This window comes from Manduca sexta, chromosome 17, assembly GCF_014839805.1.
Source record: "Manduca sexta isolate Smith_Timp_Sample1 chromosome 17, JHU_Msex_v1.0, whole genome shotgun sequence".
Taxonomy (NCBI): Eukaryota; Metazoa; Arthropoda; class Insecta; order Lepidoptera; family Sphingidae; genus Manduca; species Manduca sexta.
Window position 1 is genome coordinate 4,305,584 of NC_051131.1, and position 17,923 is coordinate 4,323,506.

At 33.5% G+C, this 17,923-nt stretch overlaps 1 protein-coding gene across 1 annotated transcript in view; it reads right to left on the reverse strand.

Moving 5' to 3' along the window:
• Positions 1 to 17,923, reverse strand: part of LOC115442352 (adenosine receptor A3) — a 71,323-nt gene that overhangs the window by 15,376 nt on the left and 38,024 nt on the right. The window lies entirely within an intron of this gene.

Below are 17,923 nucleotides of genomic sequence, written 5' to 3' on the forward strand. Positions count from 1 at the left end.
GAAGTGTGGGTTGGTAGACTTCACACACCCTCGAAAATTTCTAATATGGAATTTCTGAGGTGTATAGGTTTCCTCACGATGTTTTCCTTCACCGATAAAGCAAGCGATAATTCACAAAGAATACACACATATTTTTTTAGAAAAGTTAGAGGTGTGTGCCCTTGGGATTTGAACCTGCGGACATTCGTCTCGGCAGTCCGTTCCACAACCAACTAGGCTATCGCCGCTTCAATATCGTATAAAACATTAAAATATAAAGTTATGCAAATACGTCAATGGCGGAGGGTCCATATAACCCAATTTCTGCCGGCATCACTTTCGTAATTTAATTAAAATCTAAATACTTATTATTAGAAGGATTGCAGACCGCATTTATGCATATTACATTATTAGTATTTATACCAACATATAATCGAACCGAATCGAACGAAGGTTTTATTTCGGAAAACTTCACCCGTCGCCTCTGTAGCACATTCCGTTTTTTACCCTGAGGTGTTATTCATTTTACTATGCTCAGAAACTATATATTCTCTCGCAATGTTTTTCAATCTGAAACAAACGTACTTTTAAACTGCTTTTTTCGGCAGAATTAAAAAAAATCGTAAACCCATTTAGAACTTATATAAAAAAAAAACAAAAATAGGTGTAGATAGCGCGTAAACTAGTAGAGCAAAAGAAAACATTAAATCAAATATGCACAATTTTATCAATGAAATTATTATCGGTAATATTATGTTATCTTTTGAACTTCAAACTTGTCGTCTACTACTGACCGACCGATTACATGTTAGCACAGTTCATCATTAAGATTACTAAAACAATCAACGGTAACATTTTTGTATTAATGTAATCACGCCTATTTGATATCTTGGGATGCACTGATGTCATCATTAATTGAGTTACGTTTGTTATTTGACGTATTGGATCGTTTATGACGTCAAATAGATACCATGAACGTATTAAATGAAATAAATATATTTATTTCCTTGTGAATAATATACTATTAGATATATAAAGCTGAAAAGTTTGCTTTTTTGAATGCTCTAATCTCGGGAACTACTGGTTCGAATTAAAGAAAAATCTATTATTGTGGGAAGAAGGCACATACACATTTGTTAAGCTATATAATATTGCACGCTATGACCAATAGTAGCGGTGCGTCAAGAAAATATGTTGCAGAAACGGGGAACATTTTATTATTTTTAGAGCTTCCGTTTCCTGAGGCTGCATAAAAGGTAAAAGTTACGCAACGATATAACATAATAAAAAAAGTGTACCAATAAGTTATTTGCTAAGCAGCTAAAATATGTAAATTTTACTAACATGGATTTACAAAATACTTATATATCGAAATAAGAAATCGTCTGGCCGGGAACGAAACCTGCAGCCTATAGTTCATATTCATTTTTAATCCAATTTTTTCAAATAACCTATACTGGCGTCATATAAAATGCGATATGGATGCCAACAGTGATTTAGTTGAACGGGGACAATATTATAGGTTACTTTGTAAATATTATTACATGTACCGGAAAAGTAAACAATTTGATTTTTATGCCCAGAAAGGTATTTCACGTGGGCCTAGAGCAGCACCTAGTACCTACATTATTATATTATAAAAGGCTTTTCAGAAAAAAATACTAGTAAAGATCTTGTGAGGTGCATAGTGCATACGCCTGTAAAATATAATTAGCAAATTTACTTTTTGGCATATAAAAGGTATGAATTTTATGTTAGGACATTTTATCGTTTATCGCTCGTTTTGACGATGAAGGAAAATATTGTGAGCAATCTGTGAAGTCTGCCATTCCATACTAGATCAGCATGGTAAACTTAAGCCTATAGGCGTAACAAGGGGAGGCCTGTCAGTCGAAATTTGGTTGTTTTAGAGATAACAGTAGTAGAAGGCCTCACAATTCTGTGGGTGGGCATTGAACAATTCTGGAATAGATATGAAGCACTCGGCTCCTCTTCTATATATGTTTATGCTTAGCCTAAACCTTGTAGTAGAGGAGACCGGAGCCTAGCAAGGACCTATTAAACGATTTGAAAGGTTAACCGGTTTTCTTTATAACCTTTTCATTTGGTTAACCCTTTTACGTGTTAAACATGGGCTCAATCATTCGATATTGCTGATTAACCTCAATAAATAATAGATTAAACGTCAAAACTTTACTCTTACCTGTCCACTACAATGTTTATTTATGCTGCCAACAGATATATCGTCTGTTAACCATAACCAATAAAAAATACCAAATATGAAGTCTGTACATAGAGAATTTCAATTTTGTGTACATAATACATTAATATTGGATTAAAATTAAAAAAATACTATAACAGAATCCGTAGCTCTAGGGAAATAAAATTGTGTGTTTTAAATAGGTATTCCACATTATCACTAACATTCTTTTAGAGTGTAAAATTTAGACCATTACTGGCTACCTGTAGTCTATGAACCAATGGCGAATGATGAATGATGAAGTTTTTCGAATGGGAACCCGACATAACATAATATAAATAAACAAATATAGGTACTAATATGCATTAATTAGACCTGCAATTCGTTTTTATGATAGATTTTACATAGTTAGGAAAGGGAAGCCAGGTCATATGGACCCATCGCCTCCGCTTGTACTAACCATTAGCTAGAGCATTTAGGACACCCCCCATTTTTGCCAAAGTCTATAACGCAAAACCACAAGGTCGTTTCGGTTAGTGAACATCGTCACACATTACTAACCCCGATTATTCCACTAGTCAGAGAGGGCAGGGTTGGTATAGCACAAATCTTAGTACCAGAGCACAATGTTTTATTACAAAGTAAATATTCGTTGACAGTGCAGCGTAGATTATGCCTCTTATTCTTAATGATTTCTTGTTTACGCGAATATTAGACATCGCCAATCCGCGATCAAATGCGCAAAATAAGTAGTTTTATTTTAACCTCTTATTCTTATTACAGTATTTCTAAAAAAATGTGAAATAGTGATGGGAAAACAAAATTTTCAATTTAGTTTGACGCCATAGGTACTTACTTATTCCAGTTATTTCGGTTCAAAAACCAAACTACTAAACCGATTTTAATAATATTTCTATAGGACCAATCTGGAAAATATTCTTTCAAATAAAAAAATATTTTTCCAAATGGATTCATAAATGATTGAGTTGTGAGATAATAAACATTAAAAACAAAATACGCGTAGAATTTAACCTCCTCCTATTTGAAGTCGGTTAAAAATAAATGTACCTAACGAAATATTATTAAAAATGTGTGCCGATAATAAACAAATAAACAATTAAAAAACATTTTTCTTTATTTGAATGATGCGATAGACAATTTCGTAATAATGTTTCTTAAAACTATTTCCCTGATTTACATTTATTCTGAGCATTACTCATTAACGATTGTAAAAAGCCACTCATGAACAATGTGCGTCCATTATAGCAATACACATAACGTTTTTCTTGTTTCCTCTGACGGCAAATTTCATTCAGTATAGCAAGACTTACTTCTCGATAAATACCACAGACGTATAAGTTTATTCAAGTTAGTTAAAAATAAATAAGGTTCTGTGAAGATAGCCCGGTTCCTAATATGGCCCACCAGCCATTTTTAGATTTTTTGTTTTGTAATGCAAAAACATTCTACGATTTTTTGTTAGTTCTTTTTGTTGTAGTTTTCAAAACTTCTTCTTTATATTTCTTCATGAAACGATTATATTAAGATTTTTAAATTAACTGACCCATCCATGGTTCCATTACCTTACATCACAACTTCCATTTTTTTGGTCTACTGAATGTCACGATGAACAACCTGACGGTAATCGACATGTCTGCTCACAAACATTAATTATATCATTTAGAATTTTAAATTACCAAGTACTGGCTGGTATTGTACAGCGCTTGTTATCTCATGACAAAACATTAACCGCCTTATTCATAAACGTTTTTTATCTAAGGACGGAGTAAAGCTGTGATAACAAGCCTGTTTCTCAGTGCCCAACGGCACTGAGAAATAGACATAGGGCCGTTGTGATTGGTTATTATTGTTGTATTTCAATATTAGCCAATCACAACGGCCCTACGTCTACTCACTGCGAAGACTGTCATGCCGTCAGCACTGAGAAACAGACTTGTTATCACAGCCTTACTCGGTCGTTAGATAAAAAACGTTTATGAATAAGGGGGTAAGATTCATAATACTTAGCAATGGTCGAATAACAGAATATTGTAATGACGTTAGCTACAATGTCCTTAAAACTGAAACAACTTTGAAACCACACTGTTGTTTGGCACATAAATAGACAATGCGGGTACCTAGTACCTACCGCTAACGACATCAAGCAATAGCCGTAATTCTTAAACGTGCTAGTGTTCGTCGTGTCTATTATCTCGTAACAAGACGTTACTAGTTGTTCAACATCCCCAAAAGATCCGGCAATGTATTTAGTCCATTGAAAAGTTACATTTGGGGTTGCGTTTTTTAGAGGATGCAATTTTATTTTTTTGAAGTGTAAAGGGGGTCAGTCTAAAGCTAAAACCAAGTTTGTGGGGTCGCCACCCTTGTCCCACGGCCGCCATCTTGAAAATAAGGGTTGAAATGGTTTTTACGATGTATCTCTTAAACTATTTATCTGACAAAAAATGTATAAACATTTTTGTTGCAAATTAAATTCTCTACAACTTTGGTCTTGTAACTTTTGTCGTAGAACTATAAATAAAAAGTTATAAGCGAAAATGTTAAGAAATTCAATGTTAAGCAATGTCCATTGCAACGTCATCAGAACGTGTGTTTATAAGGTTCATAATACTTTTTTGTACTCTCATTAATACCCAAATACCCAAGGGACTATTAGGGAACAAAAGAACATCTGCCTGCTATAATTATTATTATTTCTAACCTCTCTTATTGTAAGAATAGCTGATAATATTGTGTTGAAGTTGTATTAAGTAAGTTATTTATTAGCATTTTGACTTTTAAAAGTCTTTTAAAAGTCAAAATGCTAATAAAAAAAGTAGTTTTCACTAAAGTTAAAATCGTGTCTAAAATCATTCGAAATCGTCTTCACAATTAAAAACAGAATAAAATACATCCGCACGTACAGAAATATGTAGCACAACTAAAAGATATAAGTTGAACGACAACTTCAACATAATATTATCAGCTATTCTTACAATAACAGAGGTTAGAAATAATAATAATAGCAGGCAGATGTTCTTTTGTTCCCTAATGGTCCCTTGGGTATTTGGGTATTAATGAGAGTACAAAAAAAGTATTATGAACCTTATAAACACACGTTTTGATGACGTTGCAATGGACATTGCTTAACATTGAATTTCTTAACATTTTCGCTCATAACTTTTTTATTTATAGTTCTACGACAAAAGTTACTACACCAAAGTTGTAGAGAATTTAATTTGCAACAAAAAATGTTTATAATTTTTTTTTGTTAGATAAATAGTTTAAGAGATACATCGTAAAAACCATTTCAACCCCTATTCTTAAGATGGCGGCCGTGGGACAAGGGTGGCGACCCCACAAACTTGGTTTTAGCTTTAGACTGACCCCCCCTACACTTTAAAAAAATAAAATTGCGTCCTCTAAAAAACGCAAGGTAAGGCCTAAAAATGTAACATTTCAATGGACTAATTATAATAATAATAAAACTTACATATCGCTGAGAAATATCGTAAACTGAAGTATATTCGTAAGCGTATCTTGACATCGCTATTCCATTGTTTATAGTTTTCATTCAACACCATCTATTGGCATATCTATGACAACATTTATTTATAATTTAAATTAATACATGATTGGACACTAGTCGTTGATGTCTCACTCTCCCAGTGACCGTCCTGAGCCGAGGTTTGGAACCCGTTAGTGGGTTGCTCTCAGTACGGTCGAAATTTTTCAAGGGTTATGAGTGTCTCAAGCGCTCTCCAGAAAGTCCGGTGTATTTGAATAAGCCGGCCCAGCCAGGCTAACAAACGTATAGTCAGGTAAAAAAAATGACTTCGCCGCGTAAAGCCTTTCCCGCTAGAAAAGTCCCTGTATCATTGTAATAATGCATACGACGTATAGGATACCAGCGCAATCTGTTTAAAAATTAAGATTAAATATTTATATTATTTTCTATAAAAGCAAATTACCGAAAAAGAAGCCTATATGTATTCGAAGACATTTTGTATCCGCGTGCCAAAAATCATTATTTTATCCTTTGAGCTGTTTTTGTATTTCTAAGAAATATCCAAACATGTTTACGGACTTATTTAAGATATTAGTAAGAAGTAGGATTATAACAAGAAAATTCAAAAATTCATACATCAGACTGCCAATAAAAATTACCACCTTCGTATGTACGGATAGAGGAAAATCATTGCATGAATCATTCATTCAAGTTGACGTTATGTGCAATAGAGAACTATGTTGTCTGTCTAATTGCGTATAAATCTTAACATGATAACTATAAAGCATAATTCCGGTATATGCCTTGTATGTAGCGGAATAAGAATCAAAGTACATAGCCTTCATCAACAACTTACACGATGAACGGAAGCTACGCGGTCCATTTATATCTAGAGTCTAGACATTGCCTAGATAACCGTCTTGGAACGGTTAAATTGTAATTTCAAACTCCATTCCTTATTATTTCAAATGGCTTCTTTGCGATGTTCCGAATAAAAATTTAAGTATGTAGGTACTTTTAGATTAAGGTGGTAGCTCAAGGTCCATTTTCATACATTTTGTTTCGGCTTTAATCTGGGTAACTAAACAAGTATTGGCAAGTAAAGAATTTAAATTCACGTCTAGTTAGTGATTAGTTCTCGCAGTNGAAAGAAAAACGTAAAAATAATTAATAATCATGGATATTTCGGCCTTTAAAATTTAATATGACGAAATTTTAAAGGCAGAAATATCCATGATTATTAATTATTTTTACGTTTTTCTTCAACTGCGAGAACTAATCACTAACTAGACGTGAATTTAAATTCTTTACTTGCCAATACTTGTTTAGTTACCCAGATTAAAGCCGAAACAAAATGTATGAAAATGGACCTTGAGCTACCACCTTAAGTTATAGCGGTACTGGCATATACAAATTGGAGAAATTTCCCCAAATTAAATAAAGAGTAAAAAATATTTGATGACATTCATTTAATCAGTCAAACTTCAAGTCCACTTGCTCTACTGCCAGATCGTAATAAGTTCTAATTCCTTTGCACACCAAAGGTACATGTAGTTCATTTGACTCACAATTTTATTTATTAAGTCAATTGTGAATTAATTTCCAAATCTGCACTCAGATTCATTATGATGCACAGTGAAAAAGTATCAAACACTAGAGTCAGTTTCGTTCGCGAGGCGAAATAGTACTACAGCTATAAGTGTACGACCACCTCTATACACATTCGAAATGACAGTGACAGCGCGAGTTTAAATGTAGAATTGCAATTACATTGAAGCAAATATTTATTGCGCTTCCAGTAGCTACTATAACGACCGCTCCGTGTCACGTGTTACGCACCGCAAACTCGCAACAATGAGTTGTAAATAACAACCTAATAATATTTTTTCAACCTGTAATCACCTGTGAAGGCGAAACTGGCGTTCTGCAACAGTTTTTGCAGCTGCGACATAGCTGTCACGACATTCGATTAGTTTCCATCATGACGTCGCCGCAGCGGCACATTTAAAATGTATTTCGGAATTGTGTTCGCTGCGATATTTCTATCAGATGTTCTGTGCAGTGAAGGGAACGAGAAACAGGTCAAACCTTACATATTCCCAGTGCCTTTCGAATTGCCCAATCGGAACGACCGTGCTGACCAATGCTGGCTGAGAATCGAAGATGTAGAGTTAGTTGAAACTGTGACCGTGTTCTGCTTCATCGCGCGCGACTTCCTTCAGAGCTACATAAGGGACTATAACTCGCGCAAGATGATGGAGGACGAAGTAAACGTGAGTCTGTGGAGCGAGCCGCCTCGTGTGTTGGACGACGAGTCCTACAACAAACAACCCGACAACTTCTCCATAAAGGATTGGAAAGTGACTACAATTATGGACCCTACAACACGTACAAGACTTTATGTTTCTAAAAATGCGGATTGCAGACTAGTGATGTACAGTAGAGAAGGCATGACAAATTATCAAATAGAGTGCGAAAAAATTTTATACTACGTTAATGATCGTATGAGTGGAAACGCCAAAGCAATTCAGGCGCAATATTTACTTTTAGCCGCATGTTTATTTTTGCTCAGTAATACATTCAATTTTATATTTTAACTTTTTAATAAGATTGCGATAATACAAGTGCTTAATGATAGCAGATGTACAAGCCATAGCCCCATTTAATACTACAAACAAATAAACAAAACGAATAACAATGCGGCTTCGTTATCTACTTACTGAAGGTCGCACTGACAACGATTTGTTCCAATTCAGTAATTCTTTACAGTTTAAATAAGTGTGTGAAATTATCATAAATTTATAGCAGTAACCATGTATTGTTGATTACTAATTTAAATACACGAGGTAATACACTGGAACAAATGCATGCAGAATGTGATTAAAACTCTCTAGACCTTGTTAATCTCGTGCTGTTTGAAGACTGATTTAATCGATATAAAATCCAAATATATAATATAATATAGCTCTTTTAAACAAAGGTATCTACGTATGCAGATCTCTATGTGCCACGTTGTCTAATATAAGTTGGCACTTGATAGATTTAACATAATTTGGATTTTTTGGGAATTTCAAATGCACAGATATGTTCACCATATTGGTTCACCATTAGACGATACTATAATTAATAATGAACATATGCGTTACTACGAAAAGTCAGAAATGTTAGTGGGGACGTAGGGTCACCGCATCACACATTGTTGAACTCAGCAGTGCTTCCGAAATCTGTCTAAACTCCAAATCTATAGCGGGCTAATCCAGGTCTATTGAAAGTTGAAACGGGTTTTTGTACTACAAACAAAATATTGTAAACTCGAGAATGCCATATAACAATGTCGTGTATGTTAGAAGTAAGTTAAGGCGATACCTCAAGGTCCATTTTCATACATTTTGTTTCACCTTTAATCTGGGTAACTAAACAAGTATTGGCAAGTAAAGAATTTAAATTCACGTCTAGCTGTTAGTGATTAGTTCTCGCAGTTGAAGGAAAAACGTAAAATAATTAATAATCATGGATATTTCGGCCTTTAAAATTTAATATGACGAAATTTTAAAGGCAGAAATATCCATGATTATTAATTATTTTTACGTTTTTCTTCAACTGCGAGAACTAATCACTAACTAGACGTGAATTTAAATTCTTTACTTGCCAATACTTGTTTAGTTACCCAGATTAAAGGTGAAACAAAATGTATGAAAATGGACCTTGAGGTATCGCCTTAATGTAAAACTGCTTTTGACAAAATTCATTTACCTATTTCACAACTAGTTTACTTTAACCGAATATGAGGTAAAATCTCATTCCCGGCGATAAAATTTTGTTAAAACGAAAAAGTATATGTTTTTACAAAGTAAGATCTTATATTTTCCTCTTTTTTTTAAGTAGGTATTGTTTTTACCAAACAAGTTATATAAACTAAAATAAAAACGGCCCAATGATTTTTTTGTATAAAATCTAAGTTTGGAAATAAATTAATTAAAAATGTTATCAGGAAACGAATAGTTAGGTTTTGTAACTGTTTAACTCGAATTGTTTTTTCGGAATAAATAATAAACCTATACGAAAGTGTTACCCTGTCTTTCATAAGATTAATTTGGGCGTCAAAAAATTTACATTACTATTATTCGTATGGATTACTTGCAGTACCTAACCCTTACTGGTATAGAAGTAAACTTGTAATGGAGTTATCCAAATGAATAGGTATTAAGAAAACCGGTTAGCATTTTAACGCAATAAATTATTGTCTGATTATAATAGCCCAATGTTGTAGTTTACCCAACGATAAGCGTTGTGGGATTTCCGTATAGGTAAATGCATCAAAATGATATTAACATTTTAGATTAATAGCATTTAAATAACTAGATATATTTTCCTTCTATAACTGCTTGTATGCTCAATAATTATACATACAGCTGTTAAATTTAAATACCCACATAATATGTATGGAAACATCTTCAGTGATAAAGTATTATCCTCATTTAAAACATAATAAGATATAAATTATCTTTAATGTGCATGGTGTTTGTAAGTAATTAATAAATAAATTATATTGTATTGTTACGAATATGAGCCTTTAATTCTGTAATTGTACTTATACTCATAGTCATGGCAATAAGAAAGACGTACATAGTATATTTTTATTTAAAAAAAAAATGTCTTACGCAAGAATTTACCAACCTACTTTGCGATAAGGTTAATTTTTGCCTGAATGGACAGATATGGCGATGGGTGAACCTCACTCCCTATCTCATCATGGGACGGAATACGGACGACGGGAAGTGGATGCACCAATGGCGAAAGATAAATTTTCTGAATAGGAACCCGTTGCAACACATAGATACTACCTATATTATGTATGAATGTAGTCTGCAAACTGTTCTAATGATAATTAGATTTTCCAAAAAGGAAGTCGGCAGGAATTGGGTTATATAGGTTCTTCGTCACTGGGATGCAAAAGTTGCGCCTCTGCCTACATCTTGGAGGATAAAAGGAGATAAAAGGGGATAAATGGATGTAAGCTTGTCCTTTTTGTTGTATTGAGCTAAGTTTTTGTTCTTGGCATATTACTTTCAATTGTTTTCTAATGTTTACTCATAACACTCATTTCAGACAAATCGGATTTCGGGTTGCAGACCGAACAGTTTCGCTCGCTAAAATTTATATCAAAAATATATCACTGACAATGTAGAAGTGACTTTATTGAATATTTTATTCAAATCGTCTACGCAAATTGACGTTCTGGGTGACATATTGTAACATACATTAATGTAATTCATGTATTAAATTCTAAAGATCAATAGGCTCCTAACAGGAGCGAAGGGTCCACATAACGCGTTTCCTGTCGTCTTCCCTTCATGCAGAATTGATATAGAATCTAATTATCGTCAGAACGATTCACAGGCCGCATTTATGCATATTATTACTTATATGTTGTGTAGGGTTCTCTTTCGGGAAACTTCACCTGACGCCACTGGCTCCTAATGCCCATGGTCAATTGTAGAACGTTGTCAAAAAGGGTCTAAACTACGCCTTAGAAACTTATAATCTTTAGAAGTTTTAACCCTCATAATACAAATCTTCAAACGGTAGCAGACAAGCCATAAAATAAAATTCTCTCGGAATCTGGCGATGCATGTGATTGAGAGGCCAGGAAGCGGAAATAATAGAATAAAAAGAAATAACCTTACACATATCGCGCAAACCGGTCAAGAAACATAAAATGGAGCTTGTCTATTTATATTAAGTGAACATTGCAAGTGGAAATAAACGATCTCTAGAATTTTATAGTAAATAATTTCTATCATCTTTTGTTAGTTAATGTCTCGGCCCGTGCTACACATCATTAATTAAACTACATATAATAATATAAATTATTTATCATTATATACATATCCACCATATACATAATATTGTCTGGAAGAAATCGCAGATAGCGATACGACCGCCATTTGTATTTCCTGTTATGACACCATCTCTGTTCTATATTTATTATTCTTTACTGTTTTGATGTACAATAAAGAGTTTAAATAAATAAATAAATATTGCAACTTCTATAGTATAAGTATGACCGGCCGCGATTAAAGTATAACAATGAGGTGGTCCTCTCTTTTCAGTGGACATTGTTTCTGAACTCCACTCTGTTTACCGTACAATAGGATCACTTTGGTGCGCCCGTATAAAAAAACCAGCCAAGTGCTAGTTGGACTCGCGCACAGAGGGTTTCATATGAACTTATAGGTAAGTTTAAACTCGACAAATTCATTGAAATTAAACTAATTTTCGGATTCTATCGCGGTGCTAGTATTTTATTTTCTCCCGACGTTTCGAAGACTTTGCAGCCTTCATGGTCACGGGGGGAACTGAGGTGTTGTTCATCCGTAAAGTCAAAGTTACAATATCTACCTACATTTTACAATTATACAACTTTTTTAAATTTTTTAAATTTTAGCTGTTGGTGGTCCGATCTACGCAGAATGAGCTCACAGTGTCTTGAAGTCTGGCAGCCGGTCTTTTGGGTTCCGATTTAATTAAATGTAGAACTGGATCCCAGGCTTGTGCAAGCTTCCAACCATCTTCCCTATTAAAATTAGGATGTTTTTTAATTTCAATAGCCTCGCGAATCATCCTAGGCAGGAATCGGTGTTCTTTGGCGACAAATTCAACTTTGCTGTTCGAACCCTGGATATATATTGCATCAAACGCAAATAAGGTTGTAATAGTCAATTCGCCTCTTGTTTATTAAAATACTTATTTACGGTGGACAAATATTTTCCTTTACATGTGCTTCTTGCCAATTTTCATGATTCTAGGTAAGTGGGAAATACCCTATAAGTTTTTATTCCTTTACGAAATCGCAGTATAGGTGAAAATATACGACATATATGGTCAGATCTTTTGATCACGTTGACTTCCAAGTTTGATTATTTTACGGCTGCATGATATTATAAGTTCGTGTATTTGATATTAATTTCAATTTGTTACGTCTACGCGTTCTTGACAATAAGAATCTTGACAGACAAAAAAAAGTGATTATATAATCCTTTTGCGGTTCGAAACCTCAAAAATATAGCCGTTGTTAACCTTTTGTTTGTCGAGATATAATTTAGAATAATGTGATTCAAATACATATATAATTTAAATAGTTTTTAAAAGTATTATTAACTAAACATAGTATGTCTGTTGCATATGTATGTTACAAACATAGTAATGTTTGTATCTAACTGAGATAATTTCAAAATCAACGTTACGAAAATCGGTGTTTAATTGCTTTTGCGTTCGCGTGCGGTTAACCCACGTCATCAGGTCTAGGGCAGAGGTCATTACCACTCGATTAGTATCTTTGCATGTTCAAGTAATAAACAGTTACTATAGCAAAGACGAAGAATCAGATTTTTCTATCAGTTTGAACCTTAAAAATCTATAATTTTTTGAAAATTACACTAATTTATAATTCTCATTCATTACCATATAAACATAAAAAGGCTTAATCATCATCATCGTCAGCTGCAAGATGTTCACTGCTGAACACAGGCTACCCCAAAGATGTCCATATCGACAGGTTGGAGCGGATTGCGTCTCTATCTTTAAAATGTTTCTTCATAAATTCTATTCGGCCATACTTTTCTATTTAACAATCTCATCACTGATTAAGGAAACTAGACTGTCTTAAAAAAATGCCGGCAAAAATGAGTGCCAGTTTCAATCCTGGTCTTCAAGTACATACATATGTAGGTAGAGCAGTCTCTACCTAAATACCGAATAGGAAAAAGGACGAATATTGTTTTTTTCGGTAGCTTGCGAGCCTTCCAAGTATTTCGATTGCAATTCATAAATTTGAAATAAAACATGGTACATCTTTTAACCTGACAATTTGCATCATCCAAAAGTTGACTGGGAGAGAATGCCTTTGGCATTAAGTTCCCCGATATACGTATGTATATCATATATGAAGTGCATAAATAAATAAATTAATTAATATGTGTATTTTGATATACTTCCTTTGAAACTCCTCTAAAGAGAACATTGGACCCGCTTGTTTTATAAATACATACTTTAAAGTAGATCAAGTATCCGTCAATCTATTAGATCCTTACGAAATCATTACTTTAAAATATAGTATTATGTAGAAAAACTATTATAATTCATAACTCTTAACGTCCTTTTCTTATTTTCTGTTCGCGCTACGTTTATGTTCACAAGTGTTATAACTCGTTTATAAAAAAACAACAAAGAATACAATAGGCGTGACATCATTCTTCTCATTGTAAGTATCCATAAAAACAAAGTTATAATGGTAACACGTTGAATTTTTAAGTAATATATATTTTACTGGTTTATCTATCTACTCTTTTTTATTGAAACCCTAATGTTGTGTTTTTACTCTAAACAGTCTTATTATTTATTAAATTTATTTATTTAAGGACCTCCAACGAAGGATACACGATATACAATAAAAACAATGTCGTAGCATTTTTACAATTAATGTGACGTGCCTCTTCAATTATAGCAGATCACAGCATGCAAGTTTATATATTGGTACAGCGGCAAAAATTATAACATTTGTTATTAATATTATTTGCCTGTTTATAGTTTATACTATGTAGAAAATTGACAATTGACAGGTCCAGCACGTCCAGTAACACTTTCTCTATAAAAATCTATGTGAAGATGACTTCAAGTAATGATTACTAAAGGTTACTTTATATTGATTTTCGGTGACGTCTACAAACTGGCTAGCTGTTGCGTTTACCCAAATATCCCACGCTGTTTCGTAATAAAAGGAATAGTTATTAAGGACGGCAGCTCATTGCTGATTCTGCTGTTTATGGTATATACTGTAGAAGGAAATTACTTAACATGAAATAACGTATTTGTTCGTTCACCGGCCCATATTATAAATAATGTTATTGTTTCGACTATAATTTTGTTACACTTTTTTTTACACCTCACAGCATTTTATATTGCACAGAAAAGTGACCTCACTGCACCTGATGGTAAGTGGAGTGGGGTCTAATAGAATGTCGACTGACGAGGAATGATTACCCGTCGCCAGTCGACATAATTATGCCGGCCTGTTGGAGCCGGACATACACACACACAGGCTGATCCCGAAACGCTACACACTTACGTGGGCCACTGTAGCGAGTTTTAACACCTTGTGTAAGGTATAAAATATATCCGTCCACCAGTAAACATATCATAAACTTCATCAGTAACATTCGAGGACGAAGTTCCCTTTATCACTCTGTATTCCTCCACCCCTCAGTTTACTCTGAAACATGATTCTTGAGTTTCGTGTTGTAAACAATCTCATATAACTGAATGTTTTCGTAACTCCGTAAAGTCGACAAACTAAGCTCATTACCCACTGAACAAATAGATTTGTAGGGAGAAAAATAATAAGGGCATATTCCTAACAAAATTAATGAATACGTGACATGAGCTCGGTCTGTCGGATTATATTTGGGTATTGAAAGATTGGTTGGTAACATACATTTAATAATCAATGTGTTCGATATTGCAAGAAACCACAAATAAATGGATTTTGATGGCATTAGAAACCTATAGGAATATTATAAAAGCACAAAATTATTTTATTTATTTATTTTATATTTTACATCAGACTGTTATTATAATTGTCCATATCACATTATTATAATCCTTAGAACTTTATAACTCTATAAATACGAAAAAGTAAGATGAAAATCTAACGTCCCTTTTGAAAAACACCAAACTACACCTGAGAGTAAAATTGCTATTAATGTAGTTCAGGCGACGTCTCTTAATATATAGAGCTTGTGTGTAGAACTATCCATCTATAATATAAAGCTATCAAAAAACGTAAATATATGACACGTTTTGTTATAAAAAATATTGTTAAAATAATCAGAATCTAGAAAACATTCAATTCGATGTTTCTTAAAATGTAGAGCTATTGAAATTCGATTCAAAACAATTTTATCCAAATAATCGAACCAGCATACTCCCTCGATAGACGCCATCATTGGGCTTATAACTTGTGCATATTTTGCAAAGTGCAATTAATAAACGTCCGATAAGGGAAGCGCAATTTGTCTAAAAAGTGTAATTAAATGTAGGCACGCGGCGGCCACAGTAACCTCCACAGGGCCTGACAGTTTCTGTGACGATGGCTATAAATTAATCAAGCGCAAAGCGAGGTCACTTGTATTTGATAGTAAAGCATAATCTATTGTAGTATATATCTTATAAAAATAAATTAGCTGTAACTAATAAGTAGTACATAAATAAAGTCGGAAACTAAAATATAAAAAACCGCAATAAAATCCGAAAAATAGTTTAATTTTAATGTCTAACATTCGCGTAAACATAAAAAATCATTACATAAATAAAGTGTCAAGAAAGTTAGGTACGTATTTGTAAAAAAACAGAAAAAAATATAAGAATTACCACTGGTGTGCCGAGGAAAAAATAATTATATATTATTGTGAGGAGTTCAATTCTTTCACTAATTTAGTCGGATAGTAATTTCATGCAATATTATAAAATAAAACAACTTTTACCAAGTAAATATGCTAGAGTTTAAAATTCATATAGGTATAAGTATATTATTGAAATGAAATAATTTATTTGACCGTGTAAAATGGTATACATTATTTAGATTCCGTCAATATTACCTCTACCATGATTACGGAAAGCAGTTTTTCTTTGAGACAGGTCTACTGAATGGACTAAAATAATGACCCTTTAACATTAAGACACGAATCTTCCCGCAGAATTTATTTTTAATCCAATTTCAGTATTCATCTTGCGTAATTTATTTATCAATAAAACAAGCTATTTTCTTGTAAAGGATTAAACTTGACTAATGGTACAACCTCGGCATAATAACTTATTATTGTTCTCATTACGACTACTAATCGGAGACTAGCTTTTTACAGTAAGTAGGTAAATATTAAGGCATTGAATCCACAAACGCCCCACTTCATTTATAACTCTTTCGAAAGCCGTTTCATGAATAAATGTAAAGAAAAATCTTTAATTCAATTCCTACGTAATATAATTATTATTAAATTTAATTAAAATAATTTAACAAAATATCGTACTGCAAACGCAGTATAACACAAAAAACAACAAACACGTGGATAATAGACCAAGTAAGGAACCGGGCTATCTTCGGACACTACCTTATGTAAAACAAACTTGATTTCGTTTTAGGATCGCAATAATACATACCCACTCATTACGTGGGTGTGTAGCCACATATACCTACCCCTATTATAAACAATAATGTAATAACACCTTGCAAAGGCCATGGTCGTCAAATTAATTACTTTCACTCGATTACGCTGAGTACATTAATATTTGATTAATTATTTTTTCCGGAATCTTTTTCTATAGAAGAAATAAATATACAGCCACTGGTTATTGAGCAATCGTGTTGAAATATTTTTTTATAGAATCTGGAGCGTGAATTAATCTCAGTTCTGTCATTCAAGATAAACAAACTGACATCACTTGATTTGTTAATATAAATATTTTCTATACAGACGTACGCAGTATTGTGAACTTGGCACGTGAATCTACAATGTTTAATTTGACTGGAACGTTCAAATAAAACTAATTTTCGGATTTTATCGCGGTATTTTTCGTTGTTATTATCTATTGAAGACTTTGCAGGTCTTGAGTCATGGGGGGACTGTGGCTCTGTGTCTATCATTCGCGTAAACATAAGAAATCATTTGATTGGAACATGTCTGTTTAGGGCAATCTATAAAATAAATATATTGACACTCATACACTAACGCCTTTTAACCCCGAAGGGAAAGGCAGAGACGTTATTGGTGCACTCACTTTACGCCGTATTCCATCACAAGATGTAATGGGGTGAGTGTAACACATACAAATTCTAGGCTCCTAATAAATACTAAGTAGAAAAAAACAATATCACTTTACACGACCTGGTTATCGAACCCGCGACCCCAGTACTTACCGTACCATACCGTAATAAACCTACGCCACTGAGACAATCCATAAATTTAATTTTAAAAAATTGCAATGTGTTTGCCTTAACTCAAAGGAGACACAACCACAATAAAAACTACATTTCAAGACCAAACTAATATTCCATCTTAACACAAACCATCACATCTTCATTGCCAAAAGCATCGGCAAAGTTGCGAACGACAAATTCCGGACTCCAGGCTAATAGTGAGCAGAAAAACTCGAATATAATTTTGCCCGACCCGAGACTTCAG